This window comes from Bos javanicus, chromosome X, assembly GCF_032452875.1.
Source record: "Bos javanicus breed banteng chromosome X, ARS-OSU_banteng_1.0, whole genome shotgun sequence".
Lineage (NCBI taxonomy): Eukaryota > Metazoa > Chordata > Mammalia > Artiodactyla > Bovidae > Bos > Bos javanicus.
In genome coordinates this window covers 140,980,076-140,999,436 of record NC_083897.1, presented here as the reverse complement: position 1 = coordinate 140,999,436, position 19,361 = coordinate 140,980,076, and the positions used below count along the sequence as shown (strand labels likewise).

The 19,361-nt window shown below is 47.4% G+C and overlaps 1 protein-coding gene across 2 annotated transcripts in view; it reads right to left on the bottom strand.

Annotated features, from left to right (window-relative positions):
* The window catches only part of NLGN4X (neuroligin 4 X-linked), a 388,593-nt gene extending 373,166 nt beyond the window's left edge, over nucleotides 1–15,427 (bottom strand). For both annotated transcript variants that reach the window (XM_061408220.1, XM_061408219.1), the window contains exon 1: nucleotides 15,344–15,427. The gene's annotated coding sequence lies outside the window, so the exon portion shown is untranslated. The remainder of the gene's footprint in view (nucleotides 1–15,343) is intronic.
* Nucleotides 15,428–19,361: the final 3,934 nt, after the last annotated feature.

Below are 19,361 nucleotides of genomic sequence, written 5' to 3'. Positions count from 1 at the left end.
GCGTGGGGTTTCTCAAATGCTCAGGGTGCCTGTTGTCAGTGTAAAGTTCAAGACACAAGTATGGCGAGTCAGGTTCTCCAGAATTATGTGATGTGGGAGTCTCCTTAAAAGAGAATCCCTTAAAGATGTGGTGTGTATATATACATACAATGGAATACTTCTCAGCCATAGACAAGAATGAAATCATGCCACCTGCAGTCACATGGATGAACCTAGAGAGGACCATACAAAGTGAAGGAAGCCAGACAAACATCCCAGGATATCGCTTATATGTGGAAGCTAAAATATGACACAAAGATGACAGATATGTGGTTGCCGATCGGCAGAGGGTAGGGGCTTCCCTGGTGGCTCAGATGGTAAAAAAAAAAAAATTCCACCTGCAATGCAGGAGACCTGGGTTCCATTCCTGGGTGGAGAAGAGCCCCTGGAGGAGGGCACGGTGACCCACTCCAGTATTCCTGCCTGGAGAATCCCATGGACAGAGGAGCCTGGCGGGCTACAGTCCGTGGGGTCGCAAACAGTCGGACACGACTGAGCGACTAAGCACATAGAGGGCAGAGAAGGGATTGGCTGGGAGTTTGAAATTAGCAGAGAAAAACTAGTATATGTGGATAAACAGCAAGGTCCTCCTTGTGGAGCATAAGGAACCATACCCAAGAGCCTGTGATAAACCATCATGGAAAAGAATATGAAAAGCTATGTATATATATATTAAATATATTAAAATAATATACATTTATATATGTAAAAATCGAATCAATTTTCTGCAGAGCAGAAATTAACACAGCACTGCAGATCCACTATATTCCAATAAAATAAATTTTAAAAAAGGGAAGCCCTGATTTGGGAGCTCTTGTCAAAGACCTTAAACAGCTGAAACATATATGAGAAGTGGTAGAGTTTGAGACAACTATCTGAGATTGTATCATCTTTGAGACTCTGTTACATCAGGATCCATGGTATTTTTCAGGCCCACAAAATTGCTGAAATACACAACTGTTGCCTATCAGTTCTTATAGTGACTATACGAAATAGCCATTCATTAGCTAGATTCACTACTTTATGTTAAAAAAAAACAGTATTTTATGGGCTCTCAATTCTTTGTTGAATCAAAATAATGTTTCATATATGTATTCACTCACATGATGTACTAAAACGAAAAATCAGTGTTTCACCAATATGTGGTTTGACAACTTTGAAAGCTCCAAACAGCTGAACAAACAGGGCATGTGAAGGACTCTATTACACTGTCGTGGAAAATCTTCTTAGCCATTTCATTTTGCTCCTCTTTTCTGACTAATGGAAAGAATTATCCTCTATCTAATTACCTTCATTGGTCCTTTAATCCTTTAAGGACGTCTGAGTCCTCATTACTCAGCCAAGCAGAATAAAGACAAGGAGGAAGGGGAAGGAGAAAAGAAGAAATAAAAAAAGGAAAATCCACAATACATACCGGGAAATGGTAAGCAATGACACACACATGAATTAAATATATTAATAACCTTCTCATGATCATTTACACACACAGGCAAGCTTTTTGGAGGAAGCTGATGTTGGAGAAGACTCTTGAGAGTAGCTTGGACTGCAAGGAGATCCAACCAATCCATCCTAAAGGAGATCAGTCCTGAATATTCATTGAAAGGACTGATGCTGAAGCTGAAACTCCAATACTTTGGCCACCTGATGGCAAGAGCTGACTCACTGGAAAAGACCCTGATGCTGGGAAAGATTGAAGGCGGGCAGAGAAGGGGATGACAGAGGATGAGATGGTTGGATGGCATCACCGACACGATGGACATGAGTTTGGGTAAACTCCAGGAGTTGGTGATGGACAGGGAGGCCTGGTGTGCTGCAGTCCATGGGGTTGCAAAGAGTCGAACACGACTGAGCGACTGAACTGATGCCTAATTCCCCTCTACAATACCAGAACTAAATTTCCTTCCAGACTTGTACCTTGGACATGCTCAAGAAAAGTGATGAAGGGAAGAAGGAATAGGAGTCAGAAACCAGTTTCTAGAAAAAAGATGCATACTTGTTAATCGCCCAATTTCTTTTCCTGCCAGTGCTGAAAGGATCTCCATTCCTGAGCCACCGTACTGACTTCCCACCCGGAAGAAGACCCCAAAAGACACCTCGCCAAGAGAAGCTACTCAGATGGACAGACAGGGCACCACCACCACCGCCCCAGGTCCGTGGTGCCCAGCACTGATTTCCTGGGACTTCTGTCCAGGCTGAAACAGATTCTGGGTCTTGGAGTCTAAGGGCAGAAGAAGTCTATCAGGGTTGACTTGATACATATGTTCCCACTGACATAAGGTTGCCCATTAAGTATCAATTAGTTATGTTTCAGTGAGGGCTGTAATAAGCCTGTTACCATAGCAACACTCCTCAACTTCACTTGAGTGAGAAGTGGGAAGATTCTGCTGCTGCTGCTAAGTCACTTCAGTCGTGTCCGACTCTGTGCGACCCCATAGACGGCAGCCCACCAGGCTCCCCCGTCCCTGGGATTCTCCAGGCAAGAACACTGGAGTGGGTTGCCATTTCCTTCTCCAATGCATGAAAGTGAAAAGTGAAAGTGAAGTCGCTCGGTCGTATCCGAATCTTAGCGACCCCATGGACTCTGGGGACCAGCCTGGAAATGGACTGGCCACATACAACAGTTTCTTCTGGAAAATGCCCATCAAACTCTATCCACCCATCCATCTCTCTATGTAATTTATATCTATCTCAATCTTATATATTTATATTAATTCCTTATATAGGCTAAATTTCATTTACGTTATATAACACAGCTATATTTCTGTAACACATTGTTCAGTTTTCAAGTCCTGTCCGGCCCTTTTGTGACTCCAGGGACTGCAGCCCACCAGGCTCACGTCCATGGGGTACTCCAAGCATGAATACTGGAGTGGGTTGTCATTTCCTTCTCTCTATAAGACATTATGGTGCTAAACGAATTTTAGTCATTGTGGATATAAAGGTTTTCCAATAGATGTTGAAATAAAGCATGTTTTGATGAGTTTTTCTTATCAGTTATATAAACTATATACAAATTCAATTTTAGATATGCGTAACACAGACTATATATAAAATGACTATATATAAAATAGACAACCAACAAGAACCTACTGTATAGCATGGAGAACTCTCCTTAACATTTTGTAGGAACTTACAGGGAAAAGAATCTGAAAACATACAGACACACACACACACGTATGATTTATATATATATATATATATATATAAGTTATATATATAAAAGTTCATGTATATATATGTATATATATCCATATATATATAAATATATATATATACATCTGAATCACTTAGCTGTATATACTAATGCAATATTGCAAATCAACCAACCAAATTTTAAAATGCCGTGTATAAATATAATTATATAAATATATAAACACAAGACAGCAATAATTATATACACATATATTCAAATCGACTTTAGCTAGTTTTCTGGATGAAGGCTTTCTAGATACGACTTGCCAATGAAATGATTTTGTACGAGAAAGGGCTCTGTGATGCCGTCTGTAACTGTCCTGAGACCCCCCGCTGTGCCTACATGGCAGTCAACAGACACATCAGGGACTTAAAGTCTATTTAAGTCTATCTGCTATTGAGGTCTTTGCTATATATATGTAGCTGTATGTATATATATATATAATATATATATATATGCTATATAGCTATTTATGTATTTGCTATATAAGTCTCTTTGCTATTCCGTGCAATCCAATTTACAAAGAACCTGCTGCTGGAGACACAGTGACAGCCTGGGCCTGGAAACACTGAGGTGTTAATTCACCGCTGCCCCGTCTTTCCCAGGGGCTGCGGTGTCGTCCACGCTTCTGGGTAGGTGCTCTGCGGGGGAGCGGTCCACGTGGAACTGGAATGCATGGGAACGGCAGGAAGGCAGGGGCCCCCAGGACACAAAGAGATTGTCATGAGTTGCCCCACTCTGGGGACTTGCAGCTTCTCAGGGTTTGGGGAACGTGAACCCCGGCTTTGTCCGCTGTGCTGATACAAAGCTCCTTGGATCTTGCCAGTTGAGGTGAATGGCAACAGCCTCTCATCAGCACTCTTGCGCACCGAGAAAGACACAAAGGCTGGCATCTCCTACCAGGCAGATAAAAGGGCTATTTAGTTTTGTCTTTTAAAAAAAAGAGTGTCTGGTTTGATCCTCGGGGAAAAAAAAAAAGTCAATTTCTGCATCCCAGTTATGCAAGCTGGTGGAATATGGATGACCATGAAGGGGCTGTCTGATTTCACGCCTACCACACACAGGGGCTCACCCTGGGCACGGACAATGATACCCTGTTGGAAAACGTTACTCACATCGGAAGAGAAAGCTTCCGGGAAAATTACAGAAAGTACACGTGTGCCCCTCAACACACACTCGCAGACTCTTTCGGTCTCATGACTGAGGTCTCAACATCCTGTAATAAATCCTTAGAGCAAAGCACGTGTAACAGAATCTGCATATGCATAGATGGACCACTGTGCGGTACACCTGAAAAGAACACAACAATTTAAATCAACAAAACGCCAGTCAAGTAAATAGACACATGTATAGGGATAGCTGGATCACGATGGTTTACCCCTGAAGCTAACGCAACGTTGTAAGTCAACAAAACTCCAATAAAGTAAATAGATACATGTAAATGTATAGCTGGATCACCACGGTGTATCCCTGAAGCTAACGCAACATTGTAAATCAACAAAACTCCAATAAAATAAATCGATACACCTATACGTATAGCTGGATCACTGTGGTGTATCCCTGAAGCTAACGCAACATTGTAAATCAACTACACTTGAATAAAATACATAGATACAGGTATATAAAAGACACCTCCTCCCAGGAAGGAAAGCTGCCACAAACCTAGATAGCAAGATGGAGGGGCAATAATAAAACACACTACCCTCCAATAAGTGGTAACAGGTACAGAAACAGGGACTCAATGCCGGTAACTAAGAGAAATGCAAATCAAAGCCAAAGGGAGATATCACCTCAAAAGGGTCAGAGAGGCCGTCATCAAAAAAGTCTTGCAAACGGTAAACAGGCGTGGGAAGAAGGGAGCTCTCCCACACTGTTGGACGGAATGTGAATTGTCACAGCCCCCCCGATAGTGAACAGGATGGAGGGTTTCTCAGAAAACTTAGAGAGAGAACCAGCATATGACCCAGCAATCCCACTCCTGGGCATATATTTAGAAAACACAAAAACTTTTAATTCGAAAAGACACATGGACCACCCCTCCAACCACGATGCTCACAGCAGCATTATTTACAGTAGCCGAGATACGGACACAACACAAGCGTCCATCAATTTACAGTAGCCGAGATACAGACACAACCCAAGTGTCCATCGATGGCTGCATGGGTAAAGAAGATGCGATGTGTACACACACACACACACACACACAATGGAATACGACTCAGCCACAAAAAAAAAAAAAAGAATGAAACAATGCCATTTGGAGCAATGTGGATGGATCTAGAGATGACCATGCCAAGCGAGGTAAGGCAGAAAGAGAAAGGCAAATATCATGACGTCACTCACACGTGGAACGGAAAAAAAAAAAGGGCACAAATGAGCTTATCGGCAAAACAGACTCAAAGACATAGAAAACAAACAGATACGCTTTGCTGTATACCTGAAACTTACACAACATTGTGAACCCACTATGAAACTGAAAGCGTGAGTCGCTCAGTTGGGTCCAACTCTTTGCGACCCCATGGACTGAGGCTCCTCTGTCCATGGGATTCTCCAGGCAGAAATACTAGAGTAGGCTGCTGTTCCCTTCTCCAGGGGCATCTTCCTGGCCCAGGGATCGAACCAGGGTCTCCTGCATTGCAGGCGGATTCTTTACTATCTGAGCCACCCATAAGCAGGTAAATCAACTATACTTCAAATTTTTTTTTTAAAGAGGAAATAAGCTGCTGTTATAAAAGAGATACGGATATACTGATCAGCACAGGAAACTGTGTTGCATAAAGTGTAAACATACCGAATCACTGTGTTGTCCATGGGAAACTACTAAAATTATGCAAATCAACCTAAATTTCTTTAAAAATGTGCTTATGCTTTCCCACCATCTAGCGCATTCACAGAGAATACTCGTGCAGGAAAAAACCTGAAAGCTCTGCAGCTACCCAACCTCAGTGGGTTCTGGGCTCCTCACCCCCTAACCACCGGCTGCCCCACCCCTCCCAACCCTGCTGGTGGTTTCCGAGACCGCAGTTTGACGCCGCGGGCTGAGCATTCATAGCTGGCGGACCGTCAAGGTAACCCAATCCATGTCCCCCGCTGTGACTATGAACCAAACACTGGTGATACTGACAAACGAGACCTGGAAAATGATACCATGTTCCAGTCCCATCACTGCTGTAAGAACAGAAGCAAGGAGCTCTTTTCCGTGCTTTGCAAAAATAATCACGGGCTGCAAGTGCACACCTCTCATCACTGCCAATCGCAGTTTCTATAACCTTCGTTCTGTTTTTTTTTTAAAGGATTCCAAAGCTTAAACAAGTTTGCTTTCTAACATGAGAAAAATCGGAAGTGAAATTCCACATTTCAAAGGACTGCACTTGGCAGAATACAATTTCTTTCCCCCCATCATCAACCTCCACAAAAAAAAAAAAAAAAGTTGTAATCAGCCAAACAAAAACAAAAGTGGTTAGCAAAGGGGAAAAGGGATGGGGTAAATTGGGAGTTTCGGATTAACAGATACACACTAAAGTGAAAGTCAATCAGCCACGTCCAGCTCTTTGCGACCCCGTGGACTATACAATCCGTGGAAGTCTCCAGGCAAGAATACTGGAGAGGGTAGCCCTTCCCTTCTCCAGGGGATCTTCCCAACCCAGTGATCGAGCCCAGGTCTCCCGCAGTGCAGGCGGATTCTTTACCAGCTGAGCCACCAGGGAAGCCCAAGAATACTGGAGTGGGTAGCCTATCCCTTCTCCAGGGGATCTTCCTGACCCAGGTATCGAACCCAGGTCTCCCCCATTGTAGGCAGATTCTTTCCCACCTGACCCACGAGGGAAGCCACATAGATACACACTACTATATATAATATAGATAAACAACAAGGAGCTACTGAAAAGTGCAGGGAACTATATACTCAATTATTTTGCAATCATCTGCAAAAAAAAATATTTATATATATATAAATATATGTATGTATAACTGAATCACTTTGCTGTACAGTTGAAACGAAATTTTGTAAACCAACCAGGAAAAGTGAAAAGTGAAAGTGTTAGTCACTTGAGTTGTGTGTGATTCTTTGTGACCCCAGGGACTGTAGCCCACCAAGCTCCTCTGTCCATGGGATTGTCCAGGCAAGAAAACTAGAGTGGATTGCCTTTTCCTTCTCCAAGGGATCTTCCCAACCCAGGGACTGAACCTAGGAATCCTGCACTGCAGGTAGATTCTTTACCATCCGAGCCACCAGGGAAGCCCCACAAATCAGCCATATTTTAATTTTTTTTTAAAAAAAAGAAGAGGAAGATGAGTCAGGACGGGGGATGGGTGCTTACAGGAACCTACAGAGAGTCAAGTGCACAGAATTTCAGACTAGAATGGGCATGGCCAGGAGGAAATGGCAGGTAACAAATCCATGGTTATCAAGGTTAGGTACAGTATTCTTGCCTGGAGAATCCCATGGACAGAAGAGCCTGGCAGACTATGCTCCATGAGTTTGCAAAGAGTCGGATGAGACTGAGCAACTAACACTTTCGCTTTCAAAGCAAGGTGATGATGTTCCAGACCTGCTGTGTAATATTGTAGCTACAGCCCACGGGACTGTATGATACACTGAAACCCAAGCTGAAAGGGTACATCTGTTTTCCAATGTTCTTACCACAATGCCATAAGATAAAAAGGTCTTCCCTGGTGGCTCAGGCAGTAAAGAATCTGCCCCCAATGCAGAAGACTTGGGTTCAAACCCTGGGTTGGGAAGATGCCCTGGAGAAGGGCATGGCAACCCACTCCAGTATTCTTGCCTGGAAAATCCCAGGGACAGAGGAGCCTGGCGGGCTATATACGGTCCATGTGGGTCACGAAGCGTCATACACAACTGAGCTACTAACATTTTCCTAAGATTATAAAGATATGGCTGGGGTGCTGGCCTCAAGACCAAATGATGACTTCATCACCCAATGTGATATGAGCCTCTGGAAACCAAAATGTTCACCAATATCGACATGTCAAACCAAGAAGTTCCAACTGTCAGCCTAAAGGCTGTCATCTGTTCATGGGAGACCATTATACACAACACACATTTTAAAGAAAACCACCAGAGCTCTGGTTCCTCGTCCTCATTTCTGAAGACCTGTAAAAGCACCTTGCTACTTCCTGAATACCATTCTGAAATAAGAGCTTTCCTGGTGGCTCAGACAGTAAAGAATCAGCCTGCAATGCAGGAGATCTGAGTTCAATCCCTGGCTTAGGAAGATCCCCTGGAGAAGGAAATGGTAACCCACTCCAGTATTCTGGCCTGGAGAATTCCATGGACAGAGGAGCCTGGAGGTCACAAAGAGTCAGATACAGCTACGCAGAACACATCCTGAAATCAAGACTTGCTTGTTTGAGATGTCTTCCAATGAGGCCCTATGGGGTTTTCTCTTTCTCACGCCTTTCCTAAGACACTTTTTCTTTCCTGGAATCAATTCAATAATACTTCATCTTAACTGTATACTTTATGTTTGCTGAGGTTTGGTTTCTGTTCTATCAGGCATCCCTTCTGGGGAGCAGGGAGGGGAAGTTTGGACCAGATTCAGTTCAGTCGCTCAGTCATGTCCAACTCTTTGTGACCACATGGACTGCAGCACGCTGGGCCTCCCTGTCCATCCCCAACTCCCAGAGTTTACTCAAACTCACATCCATCCATCCATCCAGTCGGTGATGCCATCCAACCATCGCATCTTCTGTCATCCCCTTCTCCTCCTGCCTTCAATCTCTCCCAGCATCAGGGTCTTTTCCAATGAGTCAGTTCTTTGCATCAGGTGGCCAGAGTATTGAAGTTTCAGCTTCAGCCACAGTCCTTCCAATGAACATTCAGGACTGATTCAGAGACTCATTCTGGAAACTGATTGGCCCATTTCCACAGGCAGAGGGCGCTCCAGAGTCCTGCACACCGAGGGCAGTTGCTCTCAACAGTGAATGTCTTAAGTTTGAAATCAGAGCCCCAAGTGGCCTGGATATATTCTCCACTCGGGCACCGATTTTACGAGGCTTTTATTTCATTTTTGTGTCATATGCCCACTGCAGACATAAATCCTTCTCACAGCCTAGATATTTGTTCGCAGCCTATAAATTGCCAACTTCTTTCCTAGGGCTCAAAAATCACTGTGGACGTTGACTGCAGCCACGACATTAAAAGATGCTTGTTCCTTGGAAGGAAATCTATGACAAACCTAGACGCCACATTAAAAGGCAGAGACGTCACTTTTCCAACAAAGGTCCATATAATCAAAGCTATGGTTTTTCCAGTAGACACATGTGGATGTGAGAGCTGGACCATAAGGAAGGTTGAGTGCCAAAGATTTGATGCTTTTGAGCTGTGGTGTTGGAGAAGACTCTTGAGAGTCCCTTGTCCCGCAAGGAGATCAAACCAGTCAATCTTAAAGGAAATCAACTCTGAATACTCGTTAGAAGGACTGATGCTGAAGCTCCAATCCTTTGGCCACCTGATGCAAAGAACTGACCCATTGGAAAAGACCCTGATGCTCGGAAAGATCGAAGGTGGGATGAGAAGGGGGCGACAAAGGATGAGATGGTTGGATGGGATCACTGACTCGATGGACATGAGTTTGAACAAACTTGGGGAGATAGTGGAGGACAGGGAAGCCTGCTGTGCTGCAGTCCATGGGGTCGCAAAGATTCAGGCACGACTTAGCAAATGAACAACAGCAACCACCACTTTTCCCCCCCTCTCCTTTATTCATTTGCACTAATCTGCCCGTCTCCAAGAAAATAAGAGGAAGGATTTCCCATCCTGCCATCCACTGAACAAAGAACAGAAGAGGCTTTGAAAGGCCAAATGTAGGTTGTTTAGAGAGAAAAAAAAAATTACAAAACTGGAAAATATTCGTGCCATGAATGGCCCATGAATGGTTTACAGGCCACAACAGATGACCTAATTGCCTACAACCACGTGGGCTCAGTTTTGAGAGCCTCACTGTCTCCCCATCTCTGCACATAAGCGGAATATTTTATCTGAAACTGGTAGCTGACACGCTGAAGAAATCAGCTGTTGCTACGTTAGAAGGCATACCCTGTCTCAGAAATTTTTTAAAGTCCTTAAGCAGACGATGAAGTGTCACTTCTGGAAAAAAAAAATACGGCATCCAGAATTTTTTTTTTTTAATTGAGCAACTGATTTAAAGCTGAACATATTTCTCTCATTTGAAAATAAAGGCATGCTGTGAAGGATGGAGAATATTCAGAAAGAATACAGTCGTGGTTGATATATTAAAAATCTGGTCCTTGCCCTTGACTTTCACATATCAAAAAAAAAAAAATCAACTGTCATCAAGTTTGGGATTTAAAATCTGTTTTCATCAGAGAAGCCTGTCTTCAGAGTGAGGGCATTTAAAGGACTTTAAATATTTTCACAGGGTCGCTTCATTTGAATCACATAAACTCTGTCTACAGGTTGTACAGTCCACAATACCCAGGCTGTAACAAAGGTTCAGAATCTGGAGTACCAATTAAAACGGAAGACCGGTGAGCCCCCTGCCAGATTCCAGGCACTTGAATATTTACTTTTGTGAGAACCGTCTCTGCGTCTTTGTTTTGTGGTCCAGGCATCAAAGCCCAATATTCTAAAGGGTTCTTAGAGAGTTGCCTGCGTATTCTGAAAGCAACAAAATGTGTATAGACAGACAGGAAACACTCTTGTCTTTGTATGGAAACCAGAAGCTTTCCACAAATTACTGCAAAGGAAAAAAAAAAAAAATGAAAAGGCCAAGTTCAAAAATAAAAGAAAAACACCCATATACTTGCTGTCGGTCTACATGCCAGGCCAAAGAAATAACTTGACAATTCTGCACATGTATTCACTTGTGAATTTCACAGGATCATACCTGCTTTATGCTTCTTATGGAGCAATTCCTCACTTATGGAGCATGTTACCTATTCTTAAGACTGGGATAAAAAATTACCTGGATAGCTGGATTTAGGGCTCAATGTACATTCAGCATTCTTTTATTTGGGAAAAAAAAATACAAAGGAACATTAACAATTCTTCCACCAAAGAAAAACATGTCAAAACGCCTTGCAAACAGCATCAAAGCACGGCCGTTATTATGAAAAAGCAATGATCATTAACTCCCCACTCGAAATCATACTGGTTTCCAAAAAATTTAACATGTCATTTTAATCCAGTGATTTAAAACTGATGAAGTAATTTTCCACTTGCTACATCCTGGCCCTCATTTTTTTTTTCTTCCATGTCAAGGAAAATACTCTTTAAAAATTGTCAATTACATTTCTTTGGGTAATAGAATACTGAGGTTCTCATCTTGGGGGAGAAAATTATTTGCAGAGGCCTCTGTGAGACGCTTCTGTTTTGAATATCGGGGCACGTTTCTAAAATTCAATTTTATTTTAAATCTGGACATAAAGGATGAATGCAACCATGTGCCACAAACGCCCTGCTTCCCAGACACACACCTTGTGTCGCATTCAAACACGGGGACCAACCCGGAGTATTTTCGAGATCGCTAGTAACCTCTTCCCAACAGCGGACGGGAGGCCTGCAACCAGTCCCTACCCCACCCCCAATGTGCCCACACACACATGCAGATTTCGGGGCCATCAAAACCATTTCCCCTGACTCCGTCAGCCCCGAGGAAAAACGCTAAAGCATCTCCATTCAAATCACAGCGCTCTCCCAAGCAGCTGAGGTTGCTTTGTTCCACCGGGAAGTCAGGTCTCGACACCCCGGTCGTTTCATTTCTAGCCGAAGGAGGTGCCCAGCAGACGGTGCCTGACGCCTGCGCTTCTGGTCTGGCCTGCAGAGACCTCCACGGACTGGAAATTCGGCCCCGTGAGGATCACTAAGTCTCCCCAAACTTTTTTCTTCCTTTTTCTCTCTCCGCCACCCCACCTCCTTCTGCGTCCTGTTCCTCAAATCAGGGGACAAGCCTGACTCAGAAAAGATGCTAGGTCGGCACCACCTCGCATGGGGACACGGGGAAAATGGAACGCGCTCAGAAGGTGGAAACCCGGCCGGCCAGTGGATCCTTTCCAAAACTATAGGATATCACAGAAAGCTATTTCACCCCACGGACCAAAGAGAAGGAAAGGAAAAAGAAAAAGAAGGCAAATCAAAATGAAAGGAAGTAGCCACACTACCCCCTTGTGGATCCTGCTCGCAAGGACAGCACCTGCTTACTTCGCTGCTCCCCCCCCGCCCCCCGCCCCCGACACCCCTCACCCCAAATTTCTTAAGTTGGGTCCACCTGAAAGACGGGCTCGCCCAGGGACCCGCCCGCGCTCCGGCTTTCATACATTACGCGCGCAGCCGGGGCGCGCGCGAGATGCCAGCCTCAGCTCCAGGTTATGGGGTTGGGGGGGTCCACCCCCACCCCGGACCCCCGAGACGCTGCCTGCTGCCCCCCTCCCCCACGCCAGCCCCAAAATAGCAACCTGGTGGCTCCAGAAATAAAGTAAAAAAATATATATATATATTTAAAGAGGCCCACACCTGCTGGTCGGTTCCGAGGAATGAGTCCGAAGCCGAGGAAACCCGCAGCCAAAAAAAAAAAAATCAAACCCCGCTGAGAAAAGGGGTGGCGGGAGAGATGCAAAGGACGTCGTCCGAGCGCCCCTCGTCCTCCCGGCCGGACGTCCGTTCCCAGGGTGGTCCCCCGGCCGGGCCCCCGGTGGGAGGGGGTGGGAGGGGTGGTGGTGGTGGGGGACCCCGGGACCCCGCCGATGCAGGAAGATCGGGTGAAGTGTGTGTGTGTGTGTGAGAGAGAGAGAGAGGCGCCGGAATGGTGCGCCCGGGCCCAGGGCTGCGGGGGGTACCCGCGTCCGGATCTGGAGGTGCAACACCCCCCCCCACCTCCGCAACCCGGGAAGGCCGCCCGGGAGGATCGGAGGGGAGAAGGCGAGCCTCCCGGGTTCTCGGCGGGAGGAAAACAGCCGGGGGGTCCAGGTCGGGGAGGGGGGGAATAGAGAGGGGCGCGTCTGGGAGACGGAAGGATGCGTGCGCGCCGGGAGGAGGCGGCGGGAGTCCTGGGGAGCCGGAGGGGGCAGGCAACTGTCGTGCCTGGGGGCTGGGGGGGGGGTGGTTTGCAGCCGGGGAACCTCAGCCTCTCCTCCTTCCTCGAGCTCGCGACCCCCCCGCACCGTCTACAGCCGAGCGGCGCACACCCGCCCCCCGCCCCACCACCACCACCACCACCACCACCACCATCAACACCTCCCCAGCCCCGGTCCCCACCCCGCGCGCCCGCAGGTCCGGCCACGCAGGCCCGGGGGCCGGCCCGCCGCCGCCGCCGCCGCTTTGGGGAGGGGGCTGCTTTTTGCCAGGCTCTCCCAGCCCCTCACCCACCTCCGGGTACCCCCCTCCCCGCCGCCCCATCTCCAGCCACCCCCCCCCCCCACCCCGCCCAGGCGGCGGGTCTTGGCCACCAGTTCCGCCCGCTGGAGGTGGCGGCGTAACCAGGCCGAGGCGCGCGGGAATGCCTTGGCTGGGGGGAGGGGGGGTGGCTGTTGCGGGGCGGGGTGGGGGGGACGAGGAGGTGGTCGGGACGAAATCGGATTGAAAGCGTGGGGAGGGGAGGGTGGGAGGAGAGCCGCCGGCTTTTAGGTCGGGGTGTGGGGCGCTTCTGTGGGCCCCAGTCTGTGGGGGTGGTCCTCAGATCCCACAGACTCCCGAGACCCCCAGCCCCTACCTGGGACGAAAGGGCTGGCCCGCCGCGCGCCCGGCGGCGGTGGTGGTGGTGGTGGTGCTGATGGGGGGCGGGGGAGTGGGCTCTGCTCTAGAGAATCGGGGTCCTCCAAGGGGCTCGGATGGGGTCCGTCCGCACCCCCCCACCCGAGACCACGGCCCGGAGCGCCCCGCGCGGGTGCCCGCCGCTAAAGCAACTTTTGTGGTTCCTGGGGCCAAGCGGGCAGCCTTGGGGACCGTGCCGCGCGCGGGAGCCGCGTGCCCCTCGCACAGGAGCCGCGTGCCCCTCGCACAGGTCCAGGCCAGACCCCCCCAACCCAGCTCCCCGAAGCAGTGAGACCAGCTCCCCCCGCCACCAGCCGTCCCCGACTCGCTTCCCCTCAACACCCTCCACCTCGCGCCGCTGGCTTTTTCTCCCAGCCCACACGCACGGGAAGAAGAAGATTGAGGGGTGCAGGTAGCCCGCCCCCCTCTTCCCCCACCCCCCCCCCCAGCATGGCAGAAACCGCGCGGAGCTAACCATCAATCCGTCTTCACCCCGGGGTCTCCAGCGCGCCCCGGGTCGCTGCCCAGCAAACCCCAGCCCGGTCCTAATCAGTCACGCGCGTTATTCAGTGCATCACACAAGCCCGTCATCTGCTCTCAAGGCCAGCAGAGGAACGAAGGGAGGGAAAAAAAAAAAAAAGGAAAATCGGTTAATGCAAACCCAGCCAAGCCTGCTTTTTTTTTTTTTCCCCCTCTCCCTGGTTAACCCAAAAAATAAAATAAAATGCACCCCAGGGGTAGCAGCTGACAGTTTTCCTTAAAGAAGGAGGAAGGCAAAAAAAAAAAAAAAGGCCGTGGCTGCTCACAGTTTCCATTAAGTCCTCCAGGCTGCCTCACCAGTCCCGCTTTGCAGAGAGCTAGCGCTTCGGTCTTTCTCTCCCTGTACTGCAGATATATTTTTTTTTTTCTCCCCCTTCCTCTCTCGGCCACACTCTTCTCTGTTTATTTGTATGTAACACAGCGCTACTTTGTAAACAGCAAACACGGCCCCGGCGCCGTTCAAACAGCTGACTGCAGCCAAAAGGCTTCCAACCCCACGGTGGTATATCGCGATTTTTCTAAGTCAAAAGAAAAATAATAATAATAATATAACGTTTGTGTCGAGATGTGCACAGAGCTGGCAGACGACATGCATGTCCACACTCCCACCCACACCTAAGAAATGGAGCGACAGATGAAAGTCCTATTCAAATTTTCAAAATGAGGGAAAAAATAATTTAAAAAAAATATCGGATGAAGTGAAGCGCAAACGTTAGCAATCAGGCTTATTAGCATCTTTTTCTGGGATGCACACACGAGTCCAATCGTTAAAAAAAAGGGGGGGGGGAGGGGGCTTTAAATGAAAAATAACCCAGAGACGTGTATCTTAAAACGGCACCTACCTCAGCCGTGGAGAAGCCGCATCGGTTCTGAGTGTTCCTGTTAGGCATCCAGATTTTTCCAGGGAACCCTGACTGATGCTTATGATTCAGGAGGATGTGTATAAGTCCAGCCGCCTGGGGTTCTGTCGAATCCCAACCAGATTTGCACACCGTCCCCCACCCCCAACCCACGTCCCCAGAGGAATGCGAGGACCACCGACCCCGGCCTTTGGCAGGAAAATTCGGTGTTTGTGGCGTAAATAGTCTGACGGGGAGGAAGAAACGGGGACGCAGGCGGAGCTCGAAGGGCAACGTGAGGTCTGAATAAGCGCTCTGTACGGAGAGACAGAGACCCGGGCTGCAAGAAAGAGAGAGAGATTGAAGCGAAAGGTCCTGATGGCTCCCAGCTCGCCCTCTGCTATTGGACCAAACTGAATGAAATTTACAAAGCCAGCAGCCAATAGATCTCCGCAGTCGGCCCCGTCACTACAGAAACCAAATCCGCAGCTACAAAGCGCTTGCAAAGAGCAGCTAATCCCAGTGCAAACCAGCTGGAACGGAGAGATTCCCCGGGTGTGCCGGGGTGGTGGAACAGGTGAGCCGCGTCTCCCCGGGCCCCCAGTGCCCGAAGCGCGGGGGTTGGGTGGGGGGGGGGCGAGGTGAGAGCTTCTTGCGCTCCTCCGGCACCCTTCGGAGACAGCAAACGTGCCGCTGTATTTGCAAACAGCTTTAACCCTTTCCTGCCGGGCTAGGCGAGAGCGAGAGCGCCAGCGGTGGTAGCGATTCCCTGGGCGTCAGGCAGACTAAAGTGCTACTGTTTCCTGACTGATGGTAATGGGAAGCGATGACACAGAGATACATAGATGAACATATAGATACATACACACAGTCACAGACACACAGACCAACACACAGATACACACACAGTCACAGACACACAGACCAACACACAGATACACACACATAGTCACAGACACACAGACCAACACACAGTCACAGACAGAGACACTGACCAACACACAGATACACACACAGTCACAGACAGATACACAGATGAACACATAGATACATACACACAGTCACAAACAGATACACAGACCAACACACAGATACCTAGACACAGTCACAGACAGACACACAGACCAACACATAAGATACATACACGCAGTCACAGACAGATACACACAGTCACAGACAGATACACAGACCAACACACAGATACATACACATAGTCACAGACACACAGACCAACACACAGATACACACACAGTCACAGACAGATACACAGATGAACACATAGATACATACACACGGTCACAGACAGACACAGACCAACATACAGATACATACACATAGTCACAGACACACAGACCAACACACAGATACACACACAGTCACAGACAGATACACAGATGAACACATAGATACATACACAGTCACAAACAGATACACAGACCAACACACAGATACCTAGACACAGTCACAGACAGACACACAGACCAACACATAAGATACATACATGCAGTCACAGACAGATACACACAGTCACAGACAGATACACAGACCAACACACAGATACACACACATAGTCACAGACAGATACACAGACCAACACACGGATACATACACACAGTCACAGACACACAGACCAACACACGGATACACACACAGAAAGTCACAGACAGAGACACAGACCAACACACAGATACACACACAGTCACAGACACACAGATACACACACAGTCACAGACAGAGACACAGACCAACACACAGATACATACACACAGTCACAGACAGACACACAGACCAACACACAGATACACACACAGTCACAGACAGAGACACAGACCAACACACAGATACATACACACAGTCACAGACAGAGACACAGACCAACACACAGATACACACACATAGTCACAGACAGAGACACAGACCAACACACGGATACATACACATAGTCACAGACAGAGACACTGACCAAAACATAGATACATACACACAGTCACAGACACACAGACCAACACACAGATACAAACACAGAAAGTCACAGACAGAGACACAGACCAACACACAGATACATACACACAGTCACAGACAGATACACAGACCAACACACAGATACACACACAGTCACAGACAGAGACACAGACCAACACACAGATACACACACAGTCACAGACAGATACACAGACCAACACACAGATACACACACAGTCACAGACAGATACACAGACCAACACACAGATACACACACAGTCACAGACAGAGACACAGACCAACACACAGATACATACACATAGTCACAGACAGATACACAGATGAACACATAGATACATACACACAGTCACAAACAGATACACAGACCAACACACAGATACACACACATAGTCACAGACAGATACACAGACCAACACACGGATACATACACACAGTCACAGACACACAGACCAACACACAGATACACACACAGTCACAGACAGATACACAGACCAACACACAGATACACACACAGTCACAGACAGATACACAGATGAACACATAGATACATACACACAGTCACAAACAGATACACAGACCAACACACAGATACACACACATAGTCACAGACAGATACACAGACCAACACACGGATACATACACACAGTCACAGACACACAGACCAACACACAGATACACACACAGTCACAGACAGAGACACAGACCAATACACGGATACATACACACAGTCACAGACAGAGACACAGACCAACACACAGATACACACACAGTCACAGACAGAGACACAGACCAACACACAGATACATACACACAGTCACAGACACACAGACCAACACACAGATACAAACACAGAAAGTCACAGACACACAGACCAACACACAGATACACGCACATAGTCACAGACACACAGACCAACACACAGATACACACACAGTCACAGACAGATACACAGACCAACACACGGATAAATACACACGGTCACAGACAGATACATACATCAACACATAGATACATAGCCATAGATCGGTAGATAGATACAAAGGTGGACAGGCAGACAGACTGACAAGTATGTTACCGTTTCTGCTTGGTACTGGGAAGCAGTGACATGTAGATTAATTCATAGATAGATACCTGGGTAGGCAAACAGACTGACGAAACCTGTTACTGTTTCTGGATGATGTTGGGTTTGTCTTTGTTTCTTTCTCTTTAGTCGCTAAGTTGTGTCAGACTCTTGCGACCCCGTGGATTGTAGCCCGCCAAGCTCGTCTGTCCATGGGATTCTCCAGGCAAGAATACTGGAGTGGTTTGCCATTCCCTTCTCCCGGGGAGCTTCCCGATCCAGGGATCGAACCCCGGTCTACTATTCTTTATCTACGGAGCTGCTGGGAAGCAATGACATGTAGATAGAAGCATGAATAGATAATACATACAAGGATGGATAGAAAGATGGAAGGCTGGATAGATGGATGGACTGATGCATGGATAGAGAGATAGATACATACCCATATACATACAGTGGTACACAGATGGATACATAGATAGCTATCTGTATCCATCTGTATAACAAAATGAACATGAAGACCCGTAAAGGACAGAACCTGTTTTCTGTCCAGGTGATGGGCTAATATTAATCCCTTTTGGGGTTTGTTTCTTATACGTAAGAACGTATGGTTCTGATGAATAAAATACGCAATGGTTCTTATGAATAAAGTACTTAAGACACTGGTGGCGTCTGTCATGTACTTTGAAACGTCGCTCTTCACTTTTGCAATCTAGGAGTTCATCTTTTCCAGCCAACTACACGCTTGTTGATAGGACCTGGTTTTCATCGCTGGGTTGAGGTGAGTTGGCTGTCCACTGGCTGATATCTGAGGCTTACTGCCCACAAGGTGGAGAAGGCTGTAGAGTGTTGTGGCAAGCTGCACACAGATTCCCAAACTCGATTCCTTGGGTTCCAGTGGCCTGTGACCTTCGGGGCGTGTGCTGAGATGCTTTGTCTGGGTTTCTGCCTCTGTGACGTGGAGCAGATGAAAGTAAT